The following is a 13,037-nucleotide window of genomic DNA, read 5'->3' on the forward strand; positions in this document are numbered from 1 at the left end:
GTCACTTCTGTGGTGCAGCTCCAATGTGACAAAACTGCTTAAAAGAGCCCAAAAAGGCTGTTTAAGGTGAGTTTTTCGCCTTATTGTTGCGTAAATTGAGTTATACTGACGATATTGGCGGTTAAAACAACTCCGCAATGTGATTCACTCTCCTCTTGCGTAGCATTTCATAAAAAAAAAAAGAAAACGAAGTTTTGGGTGACTACTTATTTAATCAATAACTCCCACAATATGCCAAGATTACGGTTTATGTTATCGTGTAAGCCTCCCGTCCAAGCACACTGGTAATATGAAGAACCCCCCCCCCAAAACACACACACACACACACACACACACACACACACACACACACACACACACACACACACACACACACACACACACACACACACACACACACACACACACACACACACACACACACACACACACACACACACACACACACACACACACACACACACACACACACACACACACACACACACACACACACACACACACACACACACACACACACACACACACACACACACAAAAAAAAAAAAAAAAAAAAAAAAAACGTTACCAGTGCCGTAGCCGACACACGAGCAGTGGAATACGGCCCTGACCAGTAATAACGAGGACCAGCAAGCATCCAGCTAGTCCGCAAGTCATTGCCGCCTGTGGCGCTCTGGACTAGATGGAGGGAGCACACAGCTCCCCCCCAAATTCTTATTTTTGCTGAATAAAAGGCTCTCTCTCCGGAAGTTTTACATCAGAGCAGGAGCAAAAAATGCATATCTATATATCTAAAATGTTGGCGGTAAGGCGCGTTACTTTTTTCGGTATATTAGTAACGTACGCGTTACCGTTTTGAAACTGTAACCGATAACGTACTTATGTTAACATTTTTGGTAACGTGAAATTTCATGTTACCAGTTAGTTTTTATTTATATTGTTCCCCCCCCCCCTCCCCTCTTTCTTTCTTTAGAAAAATGAAGCGCAGAGAACCTAAGTGTTGTAGCAAATAAACAAAATGTACAAGTGCTCCGACGACCCTTGGTGCGGCTCCCATGCATGCCAGAAAATACCTGCCCTTGACGACGTACCCAATTAAAAAAAAAAAAGACAGAATAACCAAAAGCACTCCATAAAACACCTGCACCAACACACATTCACAACCCTGCCTATTGCCAAAATTCAAAGCAAGTGGTAGTTATTAGAAAGCAGTCGCTGCTTATCAACTTTTTTTACAAAATAAATTTTGTTTCTATCTGCAACTGCGGCTACGTTCCTGCTTAATGATTGCCTAAAAGAGAGGGTGACCATGAACTCCCTCACATAAACACTCCTATTTTTGTGGTAATTCTACAGGTCAAGTAAGAAAGGAAATGTTTATGGGCGCAAATATATGTTTCCGGTACGAAGCCTCTCAAGCATTTCGTTATGGCCGCAAATTTACGCGTTTATTCTGTTAGTAGAACCACACCAAGCAATATGAAACATCGCATTTTTATCACTATTGTAAATGTGCTGAGAAGTCCGCGATTTTTTTTTTTTGTGCAGTTAAAATTGATGCTGAAAAGTCATTTTATGTATAATTTCACATTAAGAAAATGGCTTCAACATGTACTGCAGAGTTAGTTAGAGGCCATCCAGTGCTTAAACTCTGGCCCCATCGGAGGGGGGTCTCTACTGATTCCAGCACAGGTGGAAAGGGAAATAAAAAGGGTGAGAGAGAAAGCGATGGCGTCCTGCTTCTCACATCATTATATACAAATGGGAGAAATTATTTTTCTGCGTCCTGGGTTATAGAAAAGATGTTAATGATGCTTATTAAAACTCACTGTCAAGTTTCAGAAACACCAGAGAAATGTTCTAACAGCCAGTGAAAGGATTAATAGATGACAGCCTGCTTTGTATTTATGCTGTCCTTATATTTTGCAGCGCGCGGGTCTCAGACCCCCCTTAGGCCATCACATGTAGACCCGTGAGCAAAAGTGGTATACTCCGCGCGAACCAAACCGATTTCATTTTTTCTTTATAAGCAGGTGTGCCAGACAAAATTGCTTGGAGAAGATGGCAAGTATATCAAGGAGGGTATACCTTATGCATATTTCAGAAATAACTCCTCTGTCGGAAAACTCTGGCGGGCAGACTTTCCTGCAGCACGTGGCGTATACGACTTTTGCTCACGACTGTATCTCCGCAGGAAGCTTTACGGCACTATGTATGACATTTCTAAGCTCCTGCACATTTGTGCGAAATATGCTCATTAAATCAGAATTTCAGGTAAAATTATATTTTCCGCTAGAAGTTTTATGTGAAATATTAGCTTTATAAAATTGTTATCATCAGTTCTTCCAGCGAAGACGCCCTGAATAAAATTTATGGTCAAGCAGTAACGGCACAGTAAAGTGTGGTATTTATCTCGGTAACGCTAACGGTAACACGTTAGCTTTTTGTAGGTAACGTAGAGTGGTAACACGTTCCTTTTTTAGCGCTGCGGATAACGTATTTAATTATTGTTTTTTTGGTAACGCCTACAACACTATATATTACAACACTATACAACACTCAAGTCCCGTCTCCAATGTACGCCAATACTTGGCGACTTCGACGAAGAGGCCGACACGGAACTGCACACGGATGCCAGTAACGTTGGCCTCGGTGCGGTCCTTGTTCAGTGGCAGGACGGTGCAGAACGTGTCATTGCTTACGCCAGTCGCACTTTGTCCCGTTCCGAAGTTAATTATTCAACTACCGAAAAGGAGTGCCTCGCTGTTGTGTGGGCAGTCATGAAATTTCGTCCGTATTTGTACAGTCGTCCGTTTCGTGTCGTGAGCGACCATCACTCTCTGTGTTGGCTGGCAAACCTGAAAGATCCATCGGGTCGGCTTGCTCGATGGAGCCTTCGGTTGCAAGAATTTGACGTTACAATCGTGCACAAGTCCGGCAAGAAACACAGTGATGCTGACTGTCTGTCCCGCGCCCCTACTCCCTGCCACGCGGACGGCTCCGACGACGATTCCGTTTTCCTTGGTGTTATCACGACGTCCACCTTATCCCGAAAGCAGCGGGCTGACTCTGAACTTTTGCCCCTCATTGAATACCTCGGAGGAACCGTGTCATCTCCTCCTCAGCTCTTCAGGCGCGGACTGTCGTCATTTTGCCTGCGTGATGGTGCGCTCTACAAGAAGAACTACGGTCCAACAGAAACTGCTTATCTGCTTGTAGTACCCACAACGCTACATGACGAAGTTCTTCGTGCGTGCCACGATGACCTTTCTTCCGGCCATCTCGGGTTTTCTCGCACATTGGCACGGATACGCCGAAAGTACTACTGGCCCAGGCTAGCTGCCATTGTGCACCGCTACGTCCGTACCTGCCGTGAGTGCCAGCGGCGGAAAACACCACCCATTAAACCAGCTGGGCTCTTACAGCCTATCGATCCCCCGAAATTCCCATTTCAACAGGTCGGCATGGACTTACTGGGCCCATTTCTGAAGTCCTCCATGGGTAACAGGTATATAGCGGTTGCCACTGACTACCTAGCCGCTACTGTGAGACCAAGGCCATTCCACGTGGTACCGCAGATGAAGTTGCGCATTTCTTCATTCACAGCATTGTACTCCGTCATGGTGCGCCAACAGTCGTCTTAACTGACAGAGGAACCTCGTTTACGTCGGCACTCACGAGTGAGGTACTTCGACTCAGTGGCACCACCCACCGCAAGACAACAGCCTATCATCCTCAAACTAATGGACCACGGCCGCTCAATGGAGGCGTACTTGGTGCGGCCCGTCGCGTCGCGCCTCAATGGCTGGTGAAGCGCGTATTGGGAGAAGTTACAGTTTCCGCCGTCATTCTCCGCGAGGGCGCCACCACTCCAGGACAAGACGCCGCCTGCACGGGCAAGCAGACGACGCGGAAGGAGCGCGCTGGCTGGGTTGGCGCGTGTTATCGCTTTGACTACTAAGCATAACGGCGTCCTAAGCGTATGCAGCACCACGCCAGGCCACTGCTGTGTGCCGTTGTGCTCCACGAAAGCAAGAAAAGATCGGTTACCATGAGTTCCCGTGCGATTCACAACGTCGAGCAGCATGGCTGAAAAACATATCTTGGGAGGGCTAGGATGGAAAAGGAAGCCGGTGGGAGCCGAGTGACAAGTCATTGGTATACTCACTACACCCCACAGATGACGATTACAGGAAGAATATAAAACTGAAGATCCTGCTTCCTTCAGCTGTCCCCTCCATGTTCTCTAACTGCCCACATTACAAGTTACTCACGCGGGCTGATGTTGAGCCAAACAACCTTGAAAAAATTAATGTGCGCAGGTCAATAGCTTTATTTTCCCCACTTGTTATGGCTACACTTCATTTTCTCCTGGACAACCCCCCGTGTCATCCTGAAGCATGTGTGTTTCAAGATAGCTGCGCCACGATCACTTTTATGACAGTGATATCAAAATGGTATGCCTTGCCCAACATCGCATAAGCGAAGCCATGGAGACACCATGAGGAGCCGCTCTATTTGTCAGATGACGAGCGACTATCTTGGTTAGAGTTGGACTTTGCCATATCGAATACATTCAGGTCCAAGGAGGCACGTGAAAGCAAAGGCTAACCAAGCAAACGTACGAAGCAACAATCATGACAATCAGATCCACAGTGGCGCAAATTAAGTACCTTCTTGATCACATCAAGTATCTTACAACAATGTCTTCTGTGTGCCTTACTAGTGCATTCCATTTAACCGAATCTTATTTTCAGCTTCCGATACGCCCTAAAGCAGGCTCTGAAAGCGGGTCTATAGAATCGCTTTTTAGCAGTCTAAGGCAATTCAAAGGCGGGAACGACAAAGTTGACGCAAGGGCTGGAGTTTTCACCTCGGAGAAAATACTGAAGGTACCACTAGCGAAAAAAAAAATATATCGACTGATGTTATACACATTTTGCCATGCTTTGTGCAGGTTGGCATCTTGCAAGCATCGGTCTGCAAATGCACCTATCAACAATAGGCAGCTATAAAACTTGGAATTCGTGATTATGAAAGTTGTACCTTGCCAACTGCCATGTCACGTCTGCTGCGAGAGAGTTTTCGAGTCAGCTTGGATTCATTCATGTGGGGTGTGAGCCAGCAGCTGACAGAGTTAGCACCGATTGCATTCTTGGCTGGTTACCTTGCACGTCCATTTGAAGAGAAAGTATGAATAGTTTTACAGAATCTCATGAAACATTTTTATTTATTCTGTTTTCAGTGCCTGCCCGTGTTTTCATTATTTATATATTACCAAAGTTTAAATAACTTCTAGTGCTTACTTTAGAGTGTCAATAATTTTTTTTTATTAGTCCCCATCCATTTTAACTTTGTGCCTTGTGATTCCTGCAAAACCCTCGACTTATCAAAATTCTTGGTGACGGACGCCTAAGGTATCTGAAAATCACCATGCACCTTTGTTAGCAAGCTGGTGAAGTGCCCGGAGGTCAGAAGAAGCAGCAAGCTATGCAACATGTTAGTTTCATCCCTTCTTCCCTATTTTGTGCAATTTCCGGAGTTGATTTGCGAGAGAGAAGACCGCAGTCACACTAAGGACCTAACCAAACTAATGCGACCACTGCTGACCAACTGGACAGGCAACATCAATCAGACAGTGGAAAAAATCACGCTTGCACATAAACCTTTTTCGTGGAAAGTTCTTCGCTTGTAAAATAAGCTTGCGTGCCTTCTGTGCATCACGCGACTGCATAATCAAACGAAAAAAAAAAATGCCTGAGCTTGCGGGCGTGTTGATGAACTGGCTGTCTTGTTTTGTTTCTTTTGCAACAGTTTGTGTTAGCTAAAATGTTAGGTGGTGGTACCCACTTGAATATTATTTCCAGTGAAAACGGAGGAACTGGATGAACAATAATGTTGAACGCTACGTCCTCAATTGTAATTTTCCAGAAAAGTGCGCGCTGAATAAATGGCCCCAAACCTTGTCGCGATTTCAAGATTGTAATATCAAATACGTTATTACAGTGGTTGAACCGCAACTAAATGGGTGCCCACTCAGCGAAGCACACGACTGCCTCGATTCTCGTTGTAAACGGAAGACCACGAATGACTTGGAAAAGCCCAGTGATGATGACATGCCGCTATCACCTTATCAATAGCAAACTTGCACATAGCATCACATAATGTGTGAAACGCCGCTCATAAATCCTAAATTGAGCAAGCGCCGACCACGCGGACGCCGGAACGAAAGCACAGCCACGGCCGCTGCGCGCAGCTCTCCGCCCAGACTCGTCCCGGAGCGGTGGCGCCGCAGCGGTGGCGATGAGAACTAGGCGCAATACGGCTCTTCTGGGCGACGCGACGGGCCGCACCCAAGTGCGCCTCCATTGAGCGGCCGTGAATGGACTTACTGAAAGGCTTAACAAGACAATTGCCGATATGATTTCTATGTATGTAGACGATGATCACGGGAACTGGGACCGAATTCTGCCGTACATCACGTTCGCATACAACACTGCACTCCAGGAAACAACACGCTTCACTCCATTTCATTTGGTTCATGGACGCGAACCCTTGACTATGCTGGATGCCATGCTTCTTCCAGAATCTGCTCCCTCCACTGTCGTGGGGGCTGACCAATTTATTCGTGACGCAGAAGCTGCACGCCAGCTTGCCCGACAGCGAATTCGGCACCAAGTACACGACGCCCAGCGCTACAACCTGCGACACCGAGAGGTGACTTACACGCCCGGCGACCAAGTCTGGGTATGGAGCCTAATACAGTTGCGAGGGCGCTCTGAAAAGCTTCTGCGGCGATACTTTGGACCTTACGAGGTGCTCCACCGCCTCAGCGCGGTGAACTACGAGGTGCTACCACAAGGCACTGTACGCTCCTCTCGGCAGCCGAAATCTGAAATAGTTCACGTTGCCAGAATGAAGCCCTATTACAATCGGTAAACCAATTCAGGGTCCAAACCAGAGCCAGAGACTTTCCCGTATAACTTGCCCCGCTTTTCGACTATTCCCCTACGCTTGCGGCATCGGGTCGATGCCCCTTGGAAGGGGGGCAATGCCACACCGCTGACCATCTTCTGGCGCCACCAAGTGGCCGAATGTGTTGGCACGTGGCTAAGCGTCATCCTCGTCTCTCTCGAGTTTTCTTCGCTTGATTAAAAAAGGGCCAGCTCGGTTGTTGTGCTGCTTGCTACGTGTGTTGGTGACAATATATAGGCCAGGGACTGTAGGAGCAGAAGGCTCTGAAAAAAAAAAAAAACATGCGCCAGGAATGAAACTGACGCGCGTAACGAGCGCAGGGTCAGCATCTGGCCACACTACCACTAACCGGGAAGAAGACAAGAACGAATTGGTCTGTGGCCAGTTTCACTCTCGCGCTTCACGCGATGCGCGTGCTCTGGAATACGTGCGGCGCTATCCTCTAAGCGAACCCTACTTTTCGTTCCAATCTGCAGTTTTGCGTCCCCACCGACCGCCGACAACGATGGACGTGATGCTGTTCGGTCCTCCGGACTGAGGCATCGCGACGACATCGGCTCCTGTGCTCGGCCGTGGACGTCTACCAGTACAGCTGCGGAGCCTTTCTGGAGCCTGGAGGAGGAGCCGGGATCGTCTTTCGCTGCAGTATCCCTGGACAGCTTTAACCGGCTGTTTCTGTTCCTGTGGGGACGACGCAGTCCCACATACTGAGTTGCAGTTAACCATCGTGCTCGCCCTGGAGCACCTGGCTCCCTTCACGCAGTCCGCCGCTACAAGCCGGTAAGTGGCCATTGATAGACAACGGTGCGCGGGCTATCCAAGCAGCAGGAAAAAATTTCTCCTGAGCTTTGTCATTTTGCTGCAGTGCGAAGATCTTCCATGCCTATAGCCGGGCAAAATTCATTGATGGTGCGAACCAAATTTCTACCTAATGCGTCCGCGTTAGTACGCTCCTTGCCTGGTTTGTGCTTAATCTCAAAATCGTATTCCTGAAGTTGTAGGTTCCACCGAGCGAGGCGCGAGCTTGGGTCTGTCACATTTAGCAGCTACTTAAGGGGCTGGCAGTTGGTCACTAGCGCGAACCTCCGGCCGTAGAGGTAGCATCGAAGGTGCTTCACGGCCCAATCTACCGCACGACAATCGCGCTCAGTGGCACTGTAACGCTACTCGACTAGGCTGAATTGCCGGCTTGCGAACGCGACTGGGTGCTCACTGCCGTCAAAGTTCTGATTTAGCACCGCACCTGCGGCAAACTTAGAGGCGCCGGTCGCCACAATAAAAGGCTTGCTAAAGTCTGGGTATCCCAGCAAAGGGACCGTTACTAGTTTTTCTTTTAGCTCCTCGAACGCCGTCTGTGTCTCATCCGACCATAGCAACTCGTTTTTTTTTTTTTTTTTTTTTTTTTTGCAGTTAATGCAATCAATGGTTTTGTGATTCGGGCGAAGTTTCGAACATGTCTTCTGTGATATCCGACTAAGCCAAGAAACTCGCGCACACCTCGAACTCCGATTGACCTAGGGAAATCACGGACGCTACTAAGTTTACCTGGTTTGGGATTTACTCCGTCTGCAGAAACGATATGACCAAGGCATCTATCCTGCTGCTAAAGAATTTGCCATTTAGAAGGTGTCAATTTTAAGCCAGCGACTCGCAATCTGATCGGCACCTCCTCGACTGCCTCCAAGTGCTCAGCAAATTTGCTGCTATAAAATATGATATCATTCATGTAGACGAAGCAGATCTTTTTCAGTATATCAGCCAAGATTACGTCCGCGGTTCTCTGCCAGACGGCAGGGCTATTAACAAGTCCCATCGGCATGCTTCTCCACTGAAAAATGGCCAGATGGGGTGTTAAATGCGATTTTCTCGACATCCTGCGGATCCATTTCAATCTGCCAAAACCCTGATGCAAGGTCGATAACCGTAAAATATTTGTCTGACCCTAGCTGCGCGAGGGTTTCCTGTACTTGTGTCAGGGGGTTGGGGTCTATCTTCGTAACAGAATTCAATTGCCGGTGATCTATACCATTCAAAATGAACCGTCAGGTTTCTCAACTACAAGCGCCGGCGCTCCCCACGGAGATTTGGAGTGCTCAACAATGCATTTCTCGTTTGAATCCTGGACCTGCCTATCCATTTCCTTTCTTTGTGAGTAAGGAATTCTATAGGCCCGTCGGCACACTGGTGTTGAGTCGCCGGTGAAAATACGGTGCTTAATCACTCTTGACCTTGCCAAGTCCAGCTTTGATGCAGCGAATACACCAGAGTAATGATGTAGGAGACACTCAATTCTTTCTCGGTCTTGGCTCTCGATATGGGGGAGGCCAAAATGGGGGATCGCTTCTTTATCTTTCCCTTCACTGACGACCATTGTCAGCAAACTGCGGCAGCCGTCTCATCCGCCTCAGCCGTAGTAAATGCAGCAAAGTTTTTGTTTTTCGGCAGGCAGAGCTCTTCTTGCGAGTAGTTACACAAGCGGACAGGAACCCTTTTCTTTGGCCTTACAGTGACAACACAGCCAGCCACACTCAGTCCTATTGCGAGCCCTTCTATAGGTTCAAGCACTGCTATGTGCCCCCCATTAGTGTAAGCTGAAACCGCGCCCACACACATATTATCTCTGACCGAGGTGGCACCACTGTTTCTCTAGTTGTCCGAACACTAACTTCCGCGTGTTTTGGTGAGTCTTCTGCGCGCTGCTTCGCATAGTCCACCCGTGCAACATACTCAGCCTCTCGGTTTTCCAATGGTATCAGATTCTCGCGACAGGAAAGGCAGTTCTGAACTAGTATGAGGTCGATGCCTTGTTGTCGCAGCATGTCCTGACCAACAAGACCCGCCATCTCATCCGGTAGCGACACAGCGTCAGAGAAAATATAGCTGGGATAGTCAAAGCTCTCATTTCCAATAGAAAATCGGAAAAGGTACAGGCCCCCATTTCCAAGATCCGCTCCTGGGATCCCCCCAAACCCTACATGAGGATATTGTCGGGCTTCATGCACCTGCCTATCCCCCTTCCTCGTCAGCACATCGAAAAACTTTTGCATTATGAGCGTTATCCTGGAGCCAGAGTCAAAAACAGATTGCAGGTGACCCCATTCACCACAAATTTGGCAATTAGGCAGGACTCTCCGAACACGCTTGCAATAGCACAGATATTCGGGCTCTTCCCAGCAACCGGCTCGGCTGCGGGGGACTCGACGCGTTTTTTGGGACAGTAGTTTTTTATTCTGCCTCCGTCAGAGTAAGCTGCTGCTCATTTGTCCGATCAAACTCGCGGCTTTTTCTGGGGCAGTTTCTAGCCGCGTGCCCGTAACCGCGACAACCATAGCAGCGAATCTGCCTTTCACGATTCTGGAAATCGCCTCTCTTGTTTGATCTTAGTCCTTCCGCAAGGAGTGCCTGCAGTCTGTCTAGCCTATCGACTAGCAGAGTTACACTTGCGTCTGCGCTTACGCCTTTTGGCTCTGTTACCAAGCTCACTTTTTCTTCACTGTCAGTGGAGACCAGCAACTCGTTGCGCTCTTCGTCTAGGGCTGCCTCAACAGCCCCTTCAAAAGTAGCTGGCGACTTCGACAGGACGGACCTGCGCACTGGATCCCTCAGCCCGGTGATAAACTGGTGCACTTCATATGCTCAAGAAGCAGCTCAAGAGGTCCTGGCTCTCGCACTACAGAGTGCCATTACCAAGAGCTAATCTTCCGTTTGTCTTCTATCTTCTTTGTTGCTGCTTCGCAACGTCAGGTCCTCGGGGTGGAGGAGTGGTCCGTTTGGCGTGCCACACGTTGCAGAGGAGACAGATGGGCAGACTTCTTGGCACGAATGAGTATACTGATGAATTTATTTACACTATTTACACTACGACCGGTGTGGTCGCTACCATGAGAGGCAAACTATAGAACGCCAGGCCACGGTGCGCCCGCAACAACACCCTGTCCTGCCTGGCCGACGACTTAACTTGCGTCGCGCTACAAGCAGCGGTTCCTCGGAGCACGGTCAGCGCATGGCATAACCCGGTCCGAGCCTCTCGTTCCTGCTCTCCAGAGAGAGCCCCAGTCCAACCTCTTTGCTCTAAGTCTGAGTTCCAACCTCAACTCTCCCTTGCCGCCAAAAACACCTCCTTAAATCAACTCGCACAACATTTCAGTGCCCAATAAGGAGCGCGTTTTACAGGGGCCAATCAATGGATTAATTCAAGTTCAAAATGGCCAATGGCACACTACCACACCACTCACGAGCCAGCATGCATTTCACTCTCCCAACAGCAAAAAAAAAAAAAAGAAAATAAACAAACAAACATGCTCAAACGTAGCGGCCACCAACGGTACTCACTAAAAGCTGTAAGAGCCATCGGCGGAAGGCGACCGAAGAAAAAAAAGGAAAGGAGCAATTAAGCGTCCCCTTTAGGCGCGCCGACTCCTACGCCTTTAGGCCCGTAGCATTCCCCATGCTACACTCTCCGACCGTCCCAGACGGCTTTCCCAGAAGGACCAAAACCGCAGCGTGAGGACAATGCACGGGGAGCGCGACACGCAGACCATGTCGCCGCGCGCGCCTCCTTCCAAGGTCTTTCCTGTCGGCTTGGTTTCACTTCCGTGCCCCGCGGCCCTCTGCAAGCAGCATTTGCTCCAAAGCTTTGCGACGGCCGAACAATTGAGGTGGGGGCGACTCGAGGAGCCATTAAAAAAAACTAGTTCTAAAGACGCCGACCAAAACTCCTCCTGGTGTGCATATGTACCTGGCCCACCCAGACCGACGGTCTGCAAACGTTTAGAGCAAAAAAATCTAGACGCCGACCTAAACACTTTCGGGTGTGCAGGTGTACATGGCCCACCCAGCCAAGGAAGCGAAGATGAGAAGTAAACGCACGTGAGTCTTCTCCCAGCTTCTGTATAGCGCCGAGAAACCGCCTGAGCTTTACACTGGGTGGATCCTGTCAAAGTACTTGAACACTACTTAAATTCAGCAAATGTTCCCGCGGTCCTTACTCCCTCGTCTCTCCAGACAAAATCATGTGCTGCCCTGGACATTCGACATTTCGCCATCCCCAGCTGTTTTTCAGTTAACTCCCCCCATATTTCCCACTTGTTAACATATCGAAAAATTCTGTGATAGACGGCCCTTTTTTGTCACCAGTGAATTTCTCTACCACGCTGGCTAAAGCAAATACGCTTGCCCCAAAGGGCTGCGCACTCGACTGAGTTCGTTTCATTTTTAACCAAATTGTCAATGCCTCAAGCTCCTCTCGCTTGGGGTAAAATCCAGCTTTTGCTCAATGATGTAAGTGTGCACCCCACTTCTGACACCAATGTGATGACTCGAGTTACTTAAAGTGGTCCTGGGTCCACACTGGTCATGAAGAGATGGAAGCACAGGCTGGGGATATAATTTTAAACATATTTATTTAAAACAACTGGCTCAGTTTCGCTTACTGCTCACCGTCACTGGGCTGCGCTGCTGCGCCGGCATGGGGCTGCCCGGCCCCCTAAGTAGGGCTGGCTGTTCGTCACGGCTAGGTGGTGGAATGCCAAGGGCTGCCGCTGCTTCCTTGCTTCCAGTTGGCAGGGGAATGAGCTGTTAGGCGTGCAGGCAGCATGACAGGGGCCGAACACGAACGGCGGCTAGACCCCTGGCTCGCAAGTCGTGGCGCAGCCGCAGCCTTCTACACTGCTCGTCTTCTGTTCGACTGTCTCGTCCGCTGCCTGCGATCCTATCCCAGCTCTCCCGTTCGCCTCCTTTTTTAAGCCCTTTCGCTCCATTGTTGTGCCTTCTTTACACGGGTTGCCTTTGTTAGCTCCCGCGGCTTTTGCCCTTTCGCCCTTTCACAAGTCGAGAGTAGTCAGTGGCTGTCCATATATGGAAATTTTCGTCCCGTGATACCAAATATGGACATACCTAGAGTTTGGCCACTCGTTGCCGGCATGGCGCGGTCACCAATATCCATCCCTACTGAAAATATTGTGCGAGGCTCTGCGTGATTATCTGTGCGTGGTTATCGACCCGCACAGCGCGAGTTTGTGCGTGCGAGGATGTGCGATTCGAGGATGTGCGAGCGAGAATGT

At 49.0% G+C, this 13,037-nt stretch overlaps 1 protein-coding gene across 1 annotated transcript in view; it reads left to right on the top strand.

Annotated features, from left to right (window-relative positions):
- Window positions 1–7,389: 7,389 nt before the first annotated feature.
- Window positions 7,390–13,037, top strand: part of LOC146205621 (uncharacterized) — a 195,585-nt gene continuing 189,937 nt past the window's right edge. The window contains exon 1 of the mRNA XM_084607537.1: window positions 7,390–7,755. The gene's annotated coding sequence lies outside the window, so the exon portion shown is untranslated. The remainder of the gene's footprint in view (window positions 7,756–13,037) is intronic.

The sequence above is a fragment of the Amblyomma maculatum genome, chromosome 1 (assembly GCF_055883805.1).
Source record: "Amblyomma maculatum isolate TAMU_Amacu chromosome 1, ASM5588380v1, whole genome shotgun sequence".
NCBI classification, from domain to species: domain Eukaryota; kingdom Metazoa; phylum Arthropoda; class Arachnida; order Ixodida; family Ixodidae; genus Amblyomma; species Amblyomma maculatum.